We start from the raw sequence: 18,171 nt of genomic DNA on the forward strand, positions 1-18,171 counted from the left end.
TGATATATACAATTCAAACATTAGGTTTTCTATTAAATTAGATAAACTACAATTCACCCTGATATTTGTGTACATACACACAGAAGGGGTAAATAACATTAGGAAGACGACTAGACCCTGTTAAAAATGACGTGTTGAGATAGATTAGTTTAGCTTAAGAATACAGCAGCCATGGGCTTCTTTAATATCGATATTTACATAGAAGCCCATTAAAATAGAACATGGAGCTGTCTAGACATAAAATTAGTTTGATTTTGATGTAGTCTTTCTGATACATAAGTGTGAAACAGACTTCGGAGCGCTGATCAAACAAAAAGTACACTCACATTGTTGTACTTAGTAGAACAGAGATGTTACACCTAAAGTGAATATATTTTAATTCGTGCTTGGCTTTCATGAAAATGAACACTTTTACACTGCGACACGGTTCATGTGTGAAATAAATAAATACAACGTTGTTATGATTATATAAGAAAAATTGTACATATACCTCACCATAATGTCATCATGCCTTGAAAACGTCGTGACTTGACTTTGTGTATTCAACATTTACGCATATGTTTCTTATTGGGCGTAATAAGCGTATGTGTATATGTGTGTTATTAAGGTATGATCAACGTATGTGTACGCATTTCTTACTGGAGTGTAATCTAAGTATATGTTTCTTATTAAGATGTAATCTAAGTATATGTTTCTTATAGAGATGTAATCAAAGTATATGTTTCTTACTGGAGTGTAAGCAAAGTATATGTTTCTTATGGAGATGTAATCAAAGTATATGTTTCTTATAGAGATGTAATCAAAGTATATGTTTCTTACTGGAGTGTAATCAAAGTATATGTTTCTTACTGGAGTGTAATCTAAGTATATGTTTCTTATAGAGATGTAATCAAAGTATATGTTTCTTACTGGAGTGTAATCTAAGTATATGTTTCTTATAGAGATGTAATCAAAGTATATGTTTCTTACTGGAGTGTAATCTAAGTATATGTTTCTTATGGAGATGTAATCAAAGTATATGTTTCTTACTGAGTGTAAACAAAGTATATGTTTCTTATAGAGATGTAATCAAAGTATATGTTTGTTACTGGAGTGTAATCAAAGTATATGTTTCTTATAGAGATGTAATCAACGTGTATTTGTTTCAAACCCCATGTTATGAAACATGTGTTTCTTATTGAGGTGTAACGAACGTATATTTATATATTTGTTTCAAACCCCATGTTATGAAACATGTGTTTCTTATTGAGGTGTAACGAACGTATATTTATATATTTGTTTCAAACCCCATGTTATGAAACATGTGTTTCTTATTGAGGTGTAACGAACGTATATTTATATATTTGTTTCAAACCCCACGTTATGAAACATGTGTTTCTTATTGAGGTGTAACGAACGTATATTTATATATTTGTTTCAAACCACATGTTATGAAACATGTGTTTCTTTTTGTCACCATTTTATTCTACTGAACTCTGGCGTGACATTGTAATTTAGATGTAACAAAACTACTTTTTAACATCGTAAAGCCACTGCTCTTTTTGATAATATGATGGTCACTTCTGTTTTCAGGTATAAAACCATTCTGTTGATGTGTACGTTTATGATAACTATGGTATTTACGACCACTGAAAAGTGGTTATACTTTAAACTTTATGTCGCTTTAAATAGATGACTGAAGCTCGGCCCGGCATGGCCAAGCGTGTTAAGGCGTGCGACTTCTAATCCGAGGGTCGCGGGTTCGCATCCCCGTTGCGTCAAACATGCTCGCCCTTTTAGCCGTGGAGGCGTTATAATGTATCGGTCAATCCCACTATTCGTTGGTAAAAGAGTAGCCCGAGAGTTGGCGGTGGGTGGTGATGACTAGCTGCTTTCCCTCTAGTCTTACACTGCTAAATTAGGGACGGCTAGCACAAATAGCCCCCGAGTAGCTTTGTGCGAAATTCCAAAACAAAAACAAGACTGAAGCTCTAAAAATTTCAAATTAGTTAATATTATCGTGCCAAGCACAGTCCTGCACCAACTGTCTGGACTAAAAGGTTTAACATTGGTTTGTTTTGAATTTCGCGCAAAGCTACACGAGGACTATCTGCACTAGCCGTCCCTTATTTAGCAGTATAAGACTAGAGAAAAGGCAGCTAGTCATCACAATCCACCGCCAACTCTTGGGCTACTCTTTTATCAACGACTAGTGGGACGGACCGTCACATGTTTGGTCCGATAAGGATTTGAACCCGAAACCCCATCCCGATTACTAGTCAAGCGATTTAACCACATGGCCATACCAAGCAATTTACGTTACAAGCTCGTGTCAAACTTACAAATATGTATGTTGTAAAATACACACAAGGCGTTTGTTTTTGGTATGTTTGTTGGTATAAATTCCACGCATTTATTTTTAATGCACTTCAAAATACTTAATATACAAAAATAATGTGAAGAAACCTTTAGGCGAAGAAGTTTATGTCGGGAGTGCTTTTTAAAAAACTTTAAAATCTTGTATTGGTAAAAGATAAAAGAAATAATGGTCTCGTATTCACACAGAATGTAGTATCCTTTTGTACAAAGAAGTTGCTACTTTATTTAAAATTTTTATTCAGTTTTAAAAGAAAAATTCTAAACTTAATGAGGAAGAAAAGATGAAGTTCTACAAGAGTAACACCTAGTGTAAATTTTAGATACGAAATGTTTTTCGTTTGTTTTCTTTTGAATTTCGCGCAAAGCTACAAAAGGACAATCTGCGTCAGCCGTCCTCAATTTAGCAATGTAAGACTAGAGGGAAGGCAACTATTCGTCACCACCAATCGCCAACGCTTGGGCTACTCTTTTTTTACAAACGAATAGTGGGATTGACCGTCACGTTATAATGTTCCCACGGCTGAAAGGGCGAGCATGTTTGACGTTTGAATTAAACTTTATTTTCGTAAGTCTAAGGAAGTAGAGTCATAAAGAAACATATACATTTGTTATTTAATTTCAAATCATTTTAGAATATCTGCTAAATCGTGACATGAATTAGCTTTTATTTTACACTTTAGCATCTACTGAAGTTAAAATAAACCTTCTGGGAATTTAAATTTATTTTAAAAATTGCAGCGAAAGCTCTAGAAATGTAACCAAAAGTTACACTTTATATATGTATAATATACTTTATAAAATCCTGGGTTTGAAAACAACACCAGTTTTCCTATTAAAAGCTCTGAAAACATAGTTTGAAACTATACTTGACGAAATCCTGACAAATTTAGTCTCAAATTTACACCTCATCTTGTCTTTTGACTTGTATGTACTTACTTCGTAGTCTCATGAGGTTATCTCATACTTGATGTGGTATACTTATCAGATTATATGATCATCTGATGTTGTTTTTTTTAGGTTATAAGCCCACTATGTGGTACTTTTAAGGCTATATTCGCACTTGATCTTGAATTCTTTACTTTTTGAGTTTCTTTTTAACACTCCTACGAAAAGTGGGGCCTAATAGGCCACATTTGATTTCATCAAATGAAATGTCAATTTCATTTAAATACAAATTTATTAGCCTAATATTAATAACCTTTCAAGTTGCTCTGGGGCCTATTAGGCCCCACTTTTCGTAGGAGTGTTAACCTGGAATATCTCGGTGTAGCAGCAATAACTCTACACATTTACAACGCTAAAATTTGGGGTTCATTTCCGCGTGATGAACACAGCAAATAACCAGTGCGTATTTGGTCAAAATTAAAGAAAAATAAAAATTGACCTGGAACTGACCATCTATAACACATTACACATTTAATTACTGACTATGCAAATAATCACTTCAGTTTGCTCAGTCACCATCCTGAAAACTCCTGTTGACTCTGAATATTCATAAAGACTTGACATATCTTGTTTACTCTCGTTACTATACTATATAATCCACAATAAACACCATAATAATTACATTTCGTTTAGTGTTCTGCTTTGTTTTTAACGTTTAGTTGCTATAAAAAGTATAAAAAAAACACAACGGAATTAATATTTCAAGTCAATGCTTTATTTTCAAAATAATACATTCATAGCACATTTGCAACCAAGCAGTGTTAGATTACATATGTTCTGAAAACATTGTGTCTTTCCACACACACACACCCAGATGTCTCAGCGTTAGAGGGCTTTTCATACCAAATATTGAGTTTCTGTAATCGTGAATGTAACTTTGTGTTTAGTGATAAACAAACAAAAACACACCAACAGCAAAAATCGTGATTCTAGAAATTAAAAGTAGATAATAAAGTTTGTACCATATTTTCTAAAATGCAATATTTTTTATTGTGGAAAATATCAGTGGTTTATCAAATAGCTTAAAGGATCACCTTAAAGACCGATAACAATCAGTAATTTCTCATCCTTTATTTATAATTATTAATCAACAGGTGAGTAACTAGTTACAATTGACTACAGCCTATTATTATTAATAACGTCTTCACAGCTGAAAGCGCACAATGTATTCAGTGGCATATTGCGGCCTGAACCTAGGACCTACCGGTACGCAGGCCTGCACGCTAACCACAAAGCCATGCTCGGCCCAGATATTACAGAGAATTTACAGTCATTGTTGCACAATTTCGCTAATTCCAATATATTCAACAGCGACATTTAAAGAAATTATTTTGTAAGCTCAGCAAGAGACTCTTCAGATATATTCCATGTAATATTAAGGACACTCTTTGTAGCAATTTAATAAGAAAGGATTTTCTAAAATACATTATCAAACGTTAATTCATGCAAAAATAGTTAAAACAAAAAATATATCCGATTTGGCGTCATTGTTCTTTCAGCACAAAGCTACACAATGGGTTATCTGCGTTTTGCACACTGTGGAGAATCATATCTCGGATTATAACATTGCAATTCCATAATATTCCACCTGAGCCACCAGAGGGAGTTTGGAGTTTGAGTCATGATCTCACAATTTGATTATATTATTGGAATACATTCAGAAAGACAGTTTCGACCCGATTCTAGAAACGGAACGATCGTATGTCATGAACACAATTTTAATTAATGTGATAATGTTATCGGAATGATTTTAAAGTAGGAACATAATTTTATTCTGATAAATTATCGAAACGTGTTTTATGCCAAGACGCAGTTTCCGTTTTTTATTATGTTGATTTTTGATTCAGAGAAAAAGTTTTAATTTATATCTTTTGAAAATATCTAAAGTAGAGAAAGTAATTTCCATTATGTCTTCAGATGATGTCAGTTGCGAAAATCATTGATGCAAAAACCAGCACCATCTGTTTACTACAATAACATCTTGATGCACATCATTTGAAGACAAGCACGTGCCTAATACATCTAAAAGTTTATGTTTTGAAGACTCATTGGAATAGTAATTAACATTAACTTGTCATCACAGCAAGTTACCTACGTATGTCATAACGCTTGTTTGTTTGTTTGTTGTTAAGCGCAACGCCAAATAGGGGCTATTTGTACTTTGCCCCTCTGCAGGTATATAATAATATAATATTATTAATAATAATAAATTTATTAAGCAATAAATTAGACACAAAAAATCAAATAACAATATAAAACCATCAACAAAGAGTTAAATCGTCCTGTGATGGTTAAACACATAATAAAGTACAATCAAAACTTACAAAATCAAAATAAAATTCCCAGAATATTATCATCAGTATTTAAGATCCATTGTTTTAAGTATTTCTTTTGATTAACACGATTAATAGAAGATCTTATACTATAAGGAATAAAATTATGAATACGAGGTGCCAAATAAAGATATTGATGAAGTGTAACTGTTTTACGTGGTGTGGGTACATTAATTGGAAAAAAAGATTGAAGTCGTGTAAAATATGAAGTGACTTTAAAAGGCCTATTAAAAGAAACATGCATTGTAGATAAAGCTAAAAAATATAAATAAAGTTTATCATATGAAAGAGGGGAGTTAAATTTACTGAAATCGGTATCAAGCCTATGGGTAAAATAAGAGAGAAAACACTTTTTTGCAACTTGTGAATAGGAATTAAAAAGTCTTATATGTGCCACCCCAAATTGAAATACAATATTGTAAGAAAGATTGAAAGAGAGCATAATATACACTTAACAAAATATGATAAGGAGCACAATGACTAAGTTCAAAAATTAGCATAGAACTATATTTTAATTTATTAACTAAAGAATTAATATGAAATTGCCAATTTAATTTTCGATCTAAAATAATTCCTAAATATTTAACAGAGGAAACTTGAGTCAATTTAGGACACTTACAATTAGGGTAAGTATAACAATCACTGGAATGATAAAAAATAGAAGGAAAAGCTGGAATGACACCATAAAGGTTAAACTGAAGAAGAAAAGATTTAGATATATTTAAGGATAAGCCATTACAGAAAAGCCAATTTTTAATTTTATTAAGATCACTAGAAATAATGGCTTCATTAATTAGATTTGGCTTACTATAAACAACAGCAATATCATCGGTATAGGCTTTTGGATATCTCCAAAAAACTGTCGGTAAAGAATATCATTTATATAAATGAGAAATAATAAAGGGCCCAGAACAGAACCTTGTGGTACTCCAACATTAATTGTAAGCCAATCACTATAATTATTATGGATACAAACCGATTGCTTTCTATTGTGAAAGTAAGAAAACCAATCAAAAACAATACCTCTAAAACCATAATAAGATATTTTATTTAACAAAATTTTATGATTAACAGAATCAAAAGCTTTGGCTAAGTCAAGAAAAACAGCAATTGGATGAAGATCAGAATCCAAAGCTTCTGTAATACTTCCCACAAGTTTAGCAACAGCAACCTCCGTTCCAAGCCCAGGCCGAAAGCCAAATTGAGAAGGAGACAAAACTGAATGTCTATCAAGAAATGATAAAATTCTGATCTTCATAGATTTTTCAAATAGTTTAGAGAAATGTATTAATAAGGAAATAGGTCTATAATTCGTAAAATCAAAAATATTACCAGATTTATAAATAGGAATGACCAATGATAACTTTAAAGCATTAGGAAACTTCCCTTGAGTAAAAGATAAATTAATTAAAAAAGTCAAAATTGATGCAAAAAGATTAGCATTAGCTTTCAAAATCTTAACCGAAACACCATCTACACCATTAGAAGCTGAATTTGATAAGGAGAAAATATTATTCATAGTTTCAGATACAGTAACAGGATATAGGTAACAAGAAGAAGAAGGAGCAGGAGACATGCCCTGAGAACAAAATTTAGGATTGGAGCAAGTAGATTTAGCAACATTAACAAAAAAAATAATTCAAATCAGATAAATCAGTAGTACCAAAATTACAAAATTTCTTTTTTTTTTTTAACATCAATAATAGAGTTAACAATATTCCAATTCTGTTTAATAGTTTTAGCATTCTTAAACAGGTTATGATAATAAGTCCATTTAGTCTTACGGGTCAAGCTAACAACATAATTCCTTAAACACTTAAATCTAATCTTTAGATAAATATCATCAGGAAATTGATGTACTTTCTTTTTAACTTATCTCTTTTAATCATTAACAAAACCAATTCACTGGTAATCCATGGCTTAATTTTTCTAAACTTTCGTGACACAGAAACAGTAGTAGTACAACTTTGAATACAATCAGTTAACACTTCAGCAAAATTATAATAAGCAACATTAACATCAGAACAATTCATAACACAAGACCAATCTGAAAAATTCAAACAAGAACTCAAATCATTAAACTTAATCTTTTGAACATTTGAGACATGTTCTAGATCCGATAAAATGTCTATACATAAAACAATTGGAAAATGATCGGTCAAAAAACTCTCAACAATATAAGAATAACAATTTTTAACAGTATTTCTACTAATTAAAAAATGATCAATACAAGAATTAGTAACATTGGTTATCCGTGTAGGAGAAGAAATAATAATACGAAGATTGTTCTCAGACAAAAACTTAAAATATGCATTCTTATAACAAACATCATCAAATGTCAAAACATCTATATTAAAATCACCAACAAGTATATTAATATTATATTTGTATAAATTCAATTCTAATGAAAGCTCATCAATAAATTTCAATACAGGCAATCTAGGAGATCGATAAACAACAAAGAGATTAAATTTCTTATTTTGAATCATACAAAATAAAATTAAAGCATCAGATTTAATGTACTGTACTTCTTTTATCATAGTCAGTATCTCAAATTTAACAAAAACTGCCACTCCACTAGCCTTATTTAGACCAGAAGATGAAGAATAAAAGGAGTAACCTGGAATCGAAAAGGAAACAAATCCATCCTCAACAAACCAAGTTTCAGAAAAAGCTATTATATGAAATTTAACAATGCTTGATTGTAAAAAAACAAGAAATTGGTCAAAATTTTGAGTAAGACTTCGAATATTAACATGTATTAAATTTAAATGACCAACAGAAAAAACATTTGGTAAATCAGAAAGAGAAGACAAAGTTGGTGTAACACCAACAATATCATCAAAATCATCAGCCATTGCAGTATTTATAAATTATTAAGATCAATCAAGCAGCGTAAAACAATGGGCTGAGTAGTTTCTGATTTCCTAATAAGAATATTACCATTCGATACCCAAAGAAATTTATAGCCAAGATCTTTCTGTTTTCGTTTTGCTTGCATAAAAATATCACGATAATATGGGAGAGATGTTCGTTAACATAAACTGGATAAGATTCATTACAGACCTTAATATCATTAGTATTAAGAGAGCGAAATTTAGTTTTCTTAAGTTTAAGCAGATCAAATTTAATTTGCTTACGACAAAACTTAACAACAATCTGTCTCGGACTCTTATTTTCAGTTGTTTTCTTTCCTATACGATGAACAGTGTCAATATCTGTAGGAGCACAGTCAACCCCAAAAGTAGTTGTAATCTTCTCAACAACTTCTTGCAAATTCTCATTAGGCTTCTCTGGAATACCTCCAATCAAAACATTATAGTTATAAGAATATTGTTCCGCGTCACACATCTTCCTCCGAAAACTTGCCATCTCCTTCCACAATTCTTCATTTTCATGCTTTAATGTTTTATTTTCCTGTTTACACTCCTTAACTTCAGCTCTCAAAGTTGTGATATCCTCACTCATAGTTTCTACCTTCTCTGAATAAAATTGAAAGGAAGTCACTAATTCTTCGACCTTTACTTTAATTAAGTGAAAGTCATCAAGTCTTGACAAAATTTCAGTAACTTTTAGATCCAACAGATCCAACTTTTAGCATTACAAGATCGCAGAATTTACCTGGATTTATCGTAGCTAAATGTTAATTCGGTTACAACTATAAATGACGGAAGTAGTGTTCCTGTGCCATTAGTGATATTTTCAGCAGTAATACCAATAACATTTCAATGTTGTTGTTTTTTTTATTACGGACAAATTATACAATGGGGTATACGTGCTGTGCCCACCACGAATACGGAGACCCGATTATTAGCACTGACTTTCCGCTGAGCCACAAGGGAACATCTCACACCTGCTCCCAGCTTAAAAGATTTAGATGAATTCTAAGTCATTATACTAAGCTAACAGTGTAAAATAATCGTTATTACAAGACACATAATGTTAATAAAATTAAAGATAATAGAAACAGTTATATTGAAAACTCGGACCAATACTGTTAACGAAAAAACATTAAAGTTTGTTTTGTTTTTTGTTTTTAAATTTCGCACAAAGCTACTCGAGGGCTATCTGTGCTAGCCGTCCTTAATTTAGCAGTATAAGACAAGATGGAGCTCAGCTAATTATCACCACCCACAGCCAACTCTTGGGCTACTCTTTTGCCAACGAATAGTGAGATTGACCGTGACTTTATGCTCCTACGGCTGAATGAGCGAGCATGTTTGGTGTGACCAGAATTTGAACGTGTGACCCCCAGATGGCGAGAAGAGCCCTCAACCACCTTTCCATGCTAGGCCGCATCGGGACGAAAAACTCTTACTTACAAGAAGTTATTATTCCATTGAACAGAGGCCTGCCATGGTCAAGCGCGTAAGGCGTGCGACTCGTAATCTGAGGGTCGCGGGTTCGCGACCGCGTCGCGCTAAACATGCTCGCCTTCCCAACCGTGGGGGTGTATAATGTTACGGCCAATCCCACTATTCGTTGGTAAAAGAGTAGCCCAAGAGCTGGCGGTGGGTGGTGATGACTAGCTACCTTCCCTCCAGTCTTACACTGCTAAATTAGGGACGGCTAGCACAGATAGCCCTCGAGTAGCTTTTTGCGAAATTCCAAAAAAACAACAAAACAAACAAACCATTGAACAAATGAAAATTGTTTTTATTATAACGTTTGTTATGTTTGGGTTCTAGAACGATCGATAAGAGTTCCACATCGCGATTGGTCGAGAGAAATCTATAGTCAGTGGTTGTCAACATTTTAAGCATAACAAAATGCGACCCGATTTCAGTGAAAATGATCTACTTATGTAAAGGTACATAAGATATTTTTTAAAAACTATCTGTATGTCATGGAGAAAAATGGATATCGCTTTCAGAATTATCGTACAGAAATTACTGTTAAACATATAAAAATTTTAAGACAATAAAAACATCATACACCTGTGTTATAATAGTGTGAGCACATTTTACAAGCTGATAAAAACATGATTATAATTAATCCAATTATGTTTTAAACACTGCATTCTTCATTAGAACAGTATATAACAATAGTATCATAATAGTATTTCAACCATATTATGTGCGCCATATCTATATGACTATGCTTCAATAGCTTGGAAAAGTTGTGCACACCATAATAATTGAATATGGCGAATAGAATTTTGTTAAATACTATTACTATACACTTTTACAGTTCTTTAAAATTTCTAGTGGGCTATAAAAAAGATCACAATGTTAAAAATATAATAGAGCTAATAGTAATGTCTAATTTGTCTTTCTTAAGTATAAAACCTCTGTGTCTGTCTGTTTATTCGTTACCTAACTACTTCTAGGTTGCTGGGCCAATCTCAACCAAACATTTGGGGATGATAGTTCGGAGCAGAGGATATGTTGATGAGAGAATCACAAACCCATAAAACTCCATTACAAATGTTATTGAACATTTATTATCTTTGACACAATTTAACGTTAGATGGAGTAACATTCTTACAGAAAACAAATTACTATATTTTAATAACACAACATACACATGGTATTAGGAGGATCTTCTATATTTCAGAGAGTTACATTTTAATAACACAACATACACATGGTATTGGGAGGATCTTTTATATTTCAGAGAGTTACATTTTAATAACACAACATACACATGGTATTGGGAGGATCTTTTATATTTCAGAGAGTTACATTTTAATAACACAACATACACATGGTATTGGGAGGATCTTTTATATTTCAGAAAGAGCACTAGTAATTTGAAATGAAAATATTGCTACCATTATAAACACAGTTGAAGTATCTATTCTAAGAGTCGCTGTAGGGCTGATATGAAGGGCGATTTGTTGAGTTATATCTACTTGATACTTTGACTTATGACCTTTCAACTTCGGCCCGAAAAACACTTCTGCTGTTAACGAACGTCGGTTAAGTAATCTCGTAAGGCACTGGGGATGAACAGTAAAAGTTGGGTGTTTAAAGCAGGTAAAAGAAATCACCCATACGGCCACTACCTTCCTGATACCTCTTCATACAAAGACACTCTGGCCATCGTTCAGCGTATACCATGTTTTAACTAGATACATTGTGAGTTTTTAAAGCTTTTAGAAAACTCTGGGTGAGATGACAGTGAACACTGTAATAATATGTTATATTTAATAATTATTATGTAATAATATGTGTGAAATTTCTGTGTTAATTATCATATCATCACCTCCCATTTTTTTAAGTTCATAATCCGGACAAAAGACACGTGCCTAGCCTGTCTAACCTTTATAAAAAGAATTCTGTATGCGTGTGTCACGTCACGGCACGCTCGATTTCTCTTGATATTTCGAAATAGGAGGTATCATTAAAGCCAAATTACATTTACCAAATTACTGGCTGTACATTTCGATCTTAGTGACAGGGGTGCAACAAGGAGGTGAGAAGGATGTTTTGAAACCTTATAAGTGTAGTAAGTGTTGGGTGTTTCTGTTTTTCTTTCAGCAAAGCCACATCGGGCTATCTGCAGTATTCACTGAGAGAAATCGAACCACTGATTCTAGCGTTGTTAATCCATAGACTTATCGCTGTACCAGCGGGAGACAGCAAGTGCTGGTATAATAAATCTAAAGTAAAGATGTAATGTGGAATCCTCTAGTCTATAACCAAAATTAAAAAATATATCATGGAAGTACAAGTTTTCGATTGAATATCAAAGATAAATCGTTTCTCAATCCAGCTATTTTATGTTATATCAAAAACCTCTTCAATGAACGGAGACTAAATTAAGTTAACGTATCTAATTGTTACCAATAATTATTCTATGAATAAGCCACGAATTCATTTCATTATGATCTTAATTTTGATTGGCTCACAAAAGAATTGAGCGACATCTATCTGCTTCAACATCACTTTCCTGTATCTTTATTGGTCAATCCAGAATTCCAAAATGTATTTATTTTAAGTTATCTATGAAACATGAGCTTGGGGGGTAGTACTTTCCCAATTATTTTTGATCGGTTATTTCACACATTTTATACTATGATATAAGTATATTGCACATTGTATCCTATGTTATAACTATATGACACATTGTATACTATATTATAAGTATATAGCACATTGCTTACTATGTTATAAGTATATTGCACATTGTATCCTATGTTATAAGTATATGACACATTGTATACTATATTATAAGTATATAGCACATTGCTTACTATGTTATAAGTATATTGCACATTGTATCCTATGTTATAAGTATATGACACATTGTATACTATATTATAAGTATATAGCACATTGCTTACTATGTTATAAGTATATTGCACATTGTATCCTATGTTATAAGTATATGACACATTGTATACTATGTTATAAGTATATAGCACATCCCACATTGTATACTGTGTTATAAGTAAATCACCCATTGTATACTATGTTATAAGTATATCACCCATTGTATACTATGTTATAAGTATGTCACATACTGTTGTCTATCATAGCATCCATTGTTTTAAAATTTATAATTTGAACAAAGGATGTGTACCTCATTTATTATAATTAATTAATTAAATCATACTAATTATGATAATGTTCTGAGTTTCATAGCGCGGAATGATATACAGTTAAGAAAGTTCAAAAGTTAAGGGATTATTTTCTAGCCATTAGTTTTAGTGGTAGTATTCATGTCGTGATAAGGTAATGTACTTAAGTTATTCCAACCTAACTTAAAATGTATATGTTTCAGAGAGAATAATGACAGTCGTATTAGATTCCACTTTTCAGTATGTTGTAGTTGTTAAACGATAAGAATGTTTGTCTACACAACAAAATTAGTATAAGGTGAGTTCGTGAGCGTGTTTAACGTAGAATTAGTTTATATGTGGTACGATGCTATCACGCAAACGTAGGTTTGTGTTTCGACTAAAGTAATTTTTTTGTGACGTTCCTACTAGTCTGTTTATGTTATTAAACTGTGATCAAAGTCACTCACGAGATGTCTTACTTTTTGGGTTTCGCGCAAAGCTATACGAGGGCTATCTGCGGTAGCCGTCCATAATTTTGCAATGTAAGACTAGAGGGAAGGCAGCTAGTCACCACCACCCACCGCCATCTCTTGGGCTACTCTTTTACCAACGAATAATGGGATTGACCGTCACATTATAATGCTCCCATTGGTGCGACCGGGATTCGAACCCGTGACCTCCAGATTACGAGGCCAACGCCTTAACCACCTGGCCATGCCGGGCCTTCTGTAAAGTAAAACTAAACAAGTATGGTTACACTTATCAGTGGCTCTTCCATTACACTTCAGACATTTACATGGAAAACACAAATGTCATTCATTTCACAAGTGATTTAGTTTCATGTATTTTACTCAGTATTTATGCACAAGAGGTGAACTTTAATTTTTCGAAAACTGCATTTCATGAATTGTTCTATACTGGTAATTCCCTCGACACGAACGAAACGTCACGCTACAACAATTAAATTTTAAGTAACAGCTGGGTTTACTAAGTATTTATTGTATTCCGTACAGAGGTTTGCTACAGCTACTGTCACGAATAACAATGATAAAGTTACGATGATTAACCAATAACGTACAATAAAACGTGATCTATCAATATTAGTAACACGCAAGTAATAACATTAACTTACAGTTTTAACACACATTGACTGAACATTTTCCATGTCTAAGAGATATACGAATTTTCTCATAACATCCTGTTGTTATTTTAAAAAATCGTTACATATGTAAGCTAGGTAATATCTATAAAAACAACTTAGAAATTGCATGGAAGACGAAAAAGTTGTCCTAAGTACCGAAAACAGAAATGAATTTTAGTCACAAAAAAACAATTCAAAATGAAGTTCACGTATGTTAAGGTGGGTTAAGTCTTTAGAAATCACTATGTGTATATTTAAAACATGTTGTACACTGTGCGATGGTCACAGTGACTCTGGAGGAAGTAGTGGCAGTACGAGTGCTTACTGTTACCCTATTTCAACACCCAGCTATTAGAGTCCCTCCCAGTGCTTACTGTCACCCTCTTTCAACACCCAGCTATTAAAGTCCCTCCTAGTGCTTACTGTTACCCTCTTTCAACACCCAGCTATTAGAGTCCCTCCTAGTGCTTACTGTTACCCTCTTTCAACACCCAACTATTAGAATCCCTCCTAGTGCTTACTGTTACCCTCTTTCAACACCCAACTATTAGAATCCCTCCTAGTGCTTACTGTTACCCTCTTTCAACACCCAACTATTAGAGTCCCTCCTAGTGCTTACTGTTACCCTCTTTCAACACCCAACTATTAGAATCCCTCCTAGTGCTTACTGTTACCCTCTTTCAACACCCAACTATTAGTGTCCCTCCTAGTGCTTACTGTTACCATCTTTCAACACCCAGCTATTAGAGTCCCTCCTCAGACTTTCAAGTAATTAATTAAATGGCGGCAACTGATCACAGAAGTGTTTTACGAGTCAAAATGGAAGAGTCACAAGTCAAAGTAAGGAGTATGTACAACTTAAAAAATGGCTTTTCTTATGAGCCTTTTGAGAACTCTTAGAATAAATACTCCAGCTGAGTTTATGTTTCATTGTAATAGTGGTGACAATATTTGTTTATCGAAAATTTCCATGAAGACTTCTTGTGCTCACTCTGAGATGCATAAGACTTTTGTGTGACCTTCCCATATCGTGTATGTTATGTTATAGGAAATTTAATGTTATTGGTGTGAGGATGTTACGCCATTTATGAATGTAACTAATGTTATCTTACGTCAAAGATAATAAATATTCAATAACAACAACGTCAGAGGCTGAGGAAGTTGTGATTCTCTCTACCCCGACTTCCCACACAATAACATGCCTCTTGTTACAAACCATGAAGTCTAGTTGAGAGTGGCCCAACAGCCTAGACAATGCACAAACAGACATATTTTCGTGTCTCTTTCCCTGCTGGGACAGTGCTAAGTCTTTGAGTTAACACTACTAAAATTATGGGTTCAACTGCCCTCGGTGGACACAGTTGACAGTCCATGTGACTTTGCTTTAAGAAAATACATACATACGTTTTGTAGTTTATATATAAAGCTTTTTCGATACTGTATCTTGACCTGAGTACAAGTATTGGCACACGCTTTGGCCATTTTTGTCATCCAGTTAATAAAACCTTTGGGCCTGGCATGGCCTTGCGCGTTAAGGAGTGCGCTTCGTAATCTGAGGGTCGCGGGTTCGCATCCCCGTCACGCCAAACATGCTCGCCCTCCCAGCCGTGGGGGCGTTATAATGTGACGGTCAATCCCACTTTTCGTTGGTAAAAGAGTAGCCCAAGAGTTGGCGGTGGGTGGTGATGACTAGCTGCCTTCCCTCTAGTCTTACACTGCTAAATTAGGGACGGCTAGCACAGATAGCCCTCGAGTAGCTTTGTGCGAAATTTCCAAACAAACAAACAAAAAGCCAACTAGTATTCATATGTTATGTCTTACTTCTAGATGTTCATCAAAGCCATTAGGTTTTTGTGACATTATCTAGAATATTCTAGCAATTCTTTTATCTCAATGTGATGAACCCTTTATCCAACACAAAATTAAAGCATTAAAATATTGGCTACATCAAAAGAGAAAGAAAAAAGTAATTATTTGATTTTATTTAAATGTACTTTTCGCTCTCCGCTGCTGTAGAGAATTGAAAACGTTTTTGACTATAAACACATACCTGATCAGTTAGTCCTACTTACCTAGGCCTAAGAGTGGTTGGTGGTCGCAGGCTCGAATCTCGTTATGAATATGCTTGTCAATTTCAGCTGTGAGAACATTATAATGTGACGATTAACCTCACTATTCATTGGCAAAAGAGTAGCCCAAGAGTTGGCGGTGAGTGGTATTAACTAGCTGTGTTCCATCTAACATATCACTTCAAAATTAAAAATGGCTAGCTCAGATAATTCTAGTAAACAGCCCATGTTTACTTAATCCCGAAGCAAAATTAACTATCGGTAATGAATAAGAACAGTAATGGTTAACTGCTGTCACCTAGTGTGCTAGTTTGGTACTAAATTCTGACATCACATGTTCTTTCACTTCATCAGCGAAAAATACAGTTACGTCTCAGTTAGTAAATGTTTACTATCGTAATTTTTACACCAACTCTGTTTTTTCTATAAAGCTTCTGAGTGACTGATTAGTAGGTGTTTAAACATTATACTCAGATAGTCAAATTTTAATCAACTAGCGTTACAGCTAGTTGAAACAATATATTTAAAATCAATAAATCAGGCGTATGGGGAAGATAAATCATGAGGAATTACATATTTAGATTTTTGGGAGGCCTTTTTTTTATTAAAATAAATTGTCAATGTTTAGTTTGTGATAACGCATTTGTTGTAGCTGATATTAGACAAATTATTCGGATAGCTAGTCTAAAATATATTGACCCCAAAATGTTGAGCCTCGTTAACACTAGTTATTATGTCGTTATAATTTATTATTTACTTTTAACTATAACTCCTAATAAATAACACAAAGTTATATCAAACACATAAAACTAATAACCAAACTAGTTGATCTATAAAAGTGTGAAAACTAGAAATTATCTTGAACGTTCCATTCAATATATCTACAAATATCGGGTATCAAATTTAATGATTCCACTCGTCTGGAAGAGTAGATATCAAGTTTACCAGATGGCACTACAACCACCATTTTTATGGAACCCGTCATACATTTCTGTCCCTCTCAGTTCTGTTTCTTTTTTTAATTCCTCATGATTTATCTACCCCATACGCCTGATTTATTGACTTATTCACTAATATTGTTTTAACAATTGGATCAAACATGTTGTTCAGAGTTGAAAGAACAATGGTATATTGTAAATGCTCTTTCTTCTATTTTCTGTAACACATCCAACTCTACTTGAGTTTTTGAACAAATAATTCAAGTTCCATTATCTTTCTAAAAAATACAAATATAAAACATTTAGTCAATTTCATCATCTTTTAATTTAACTTTTTATCTTCTAAACTTCTTTTCGAAATCGCGTCTTTGATTTCACTACAACTGTTTCCTTTTCAACCGTTTCTCTAATCTTCTGATCACAATTTGAAATCCTTTCACGTTGTCTAGTAAGGCAAATATAACGTTCGTACATGCCGAGTAACATATTTTCTTGTTTTTCATTTTACTTTCTCCATCTTGGTTCTTTTTCCAGAGCTTTATATATTAAGAACTCCCTTGTTCTTTATATTCTGTTTTATATTCCACTGTTTTGTTCTTCTCCTTCAGTATATTCCCTCATCTTGGTCCACTGTTTTGTTCTTCTCCTTCAGTATATTCCCTCATCTTGGTCCACTGTTTTGTTCTTCTCCTTCTGTATATTCCCTCATCTTAGTCCACTGTTTTGTTCTTCTCCTTCAGTATATTCCCTCATCTTGGTCCACTGTTTTGTTCTTCTCCTTCAGTATATTCCCTCATCTTGGTTCACTGTTTTGTTCTTCTCCTTCAATATATTCCCTCATCTTGGTCCACTGTTTTGTTCTTCTCCTTCAATATATTCC

Source organism: Tachypleus tridentatus, chromosome 10 (genome assembly GCF_004210375.1).
Source record: "Tachypleus tridentatus isolate NWPU-2018 chromosome 10, ASM421037v1, whole genome shotgun sequence".
Classification (NCBI taxonomy): domain Eukaryota; kingdom Metazoa; phylum Arthropoda; class Merostomata; order Xiphosura; family Limulidae; genus Tachypleus; species Tachypleus tridentatus.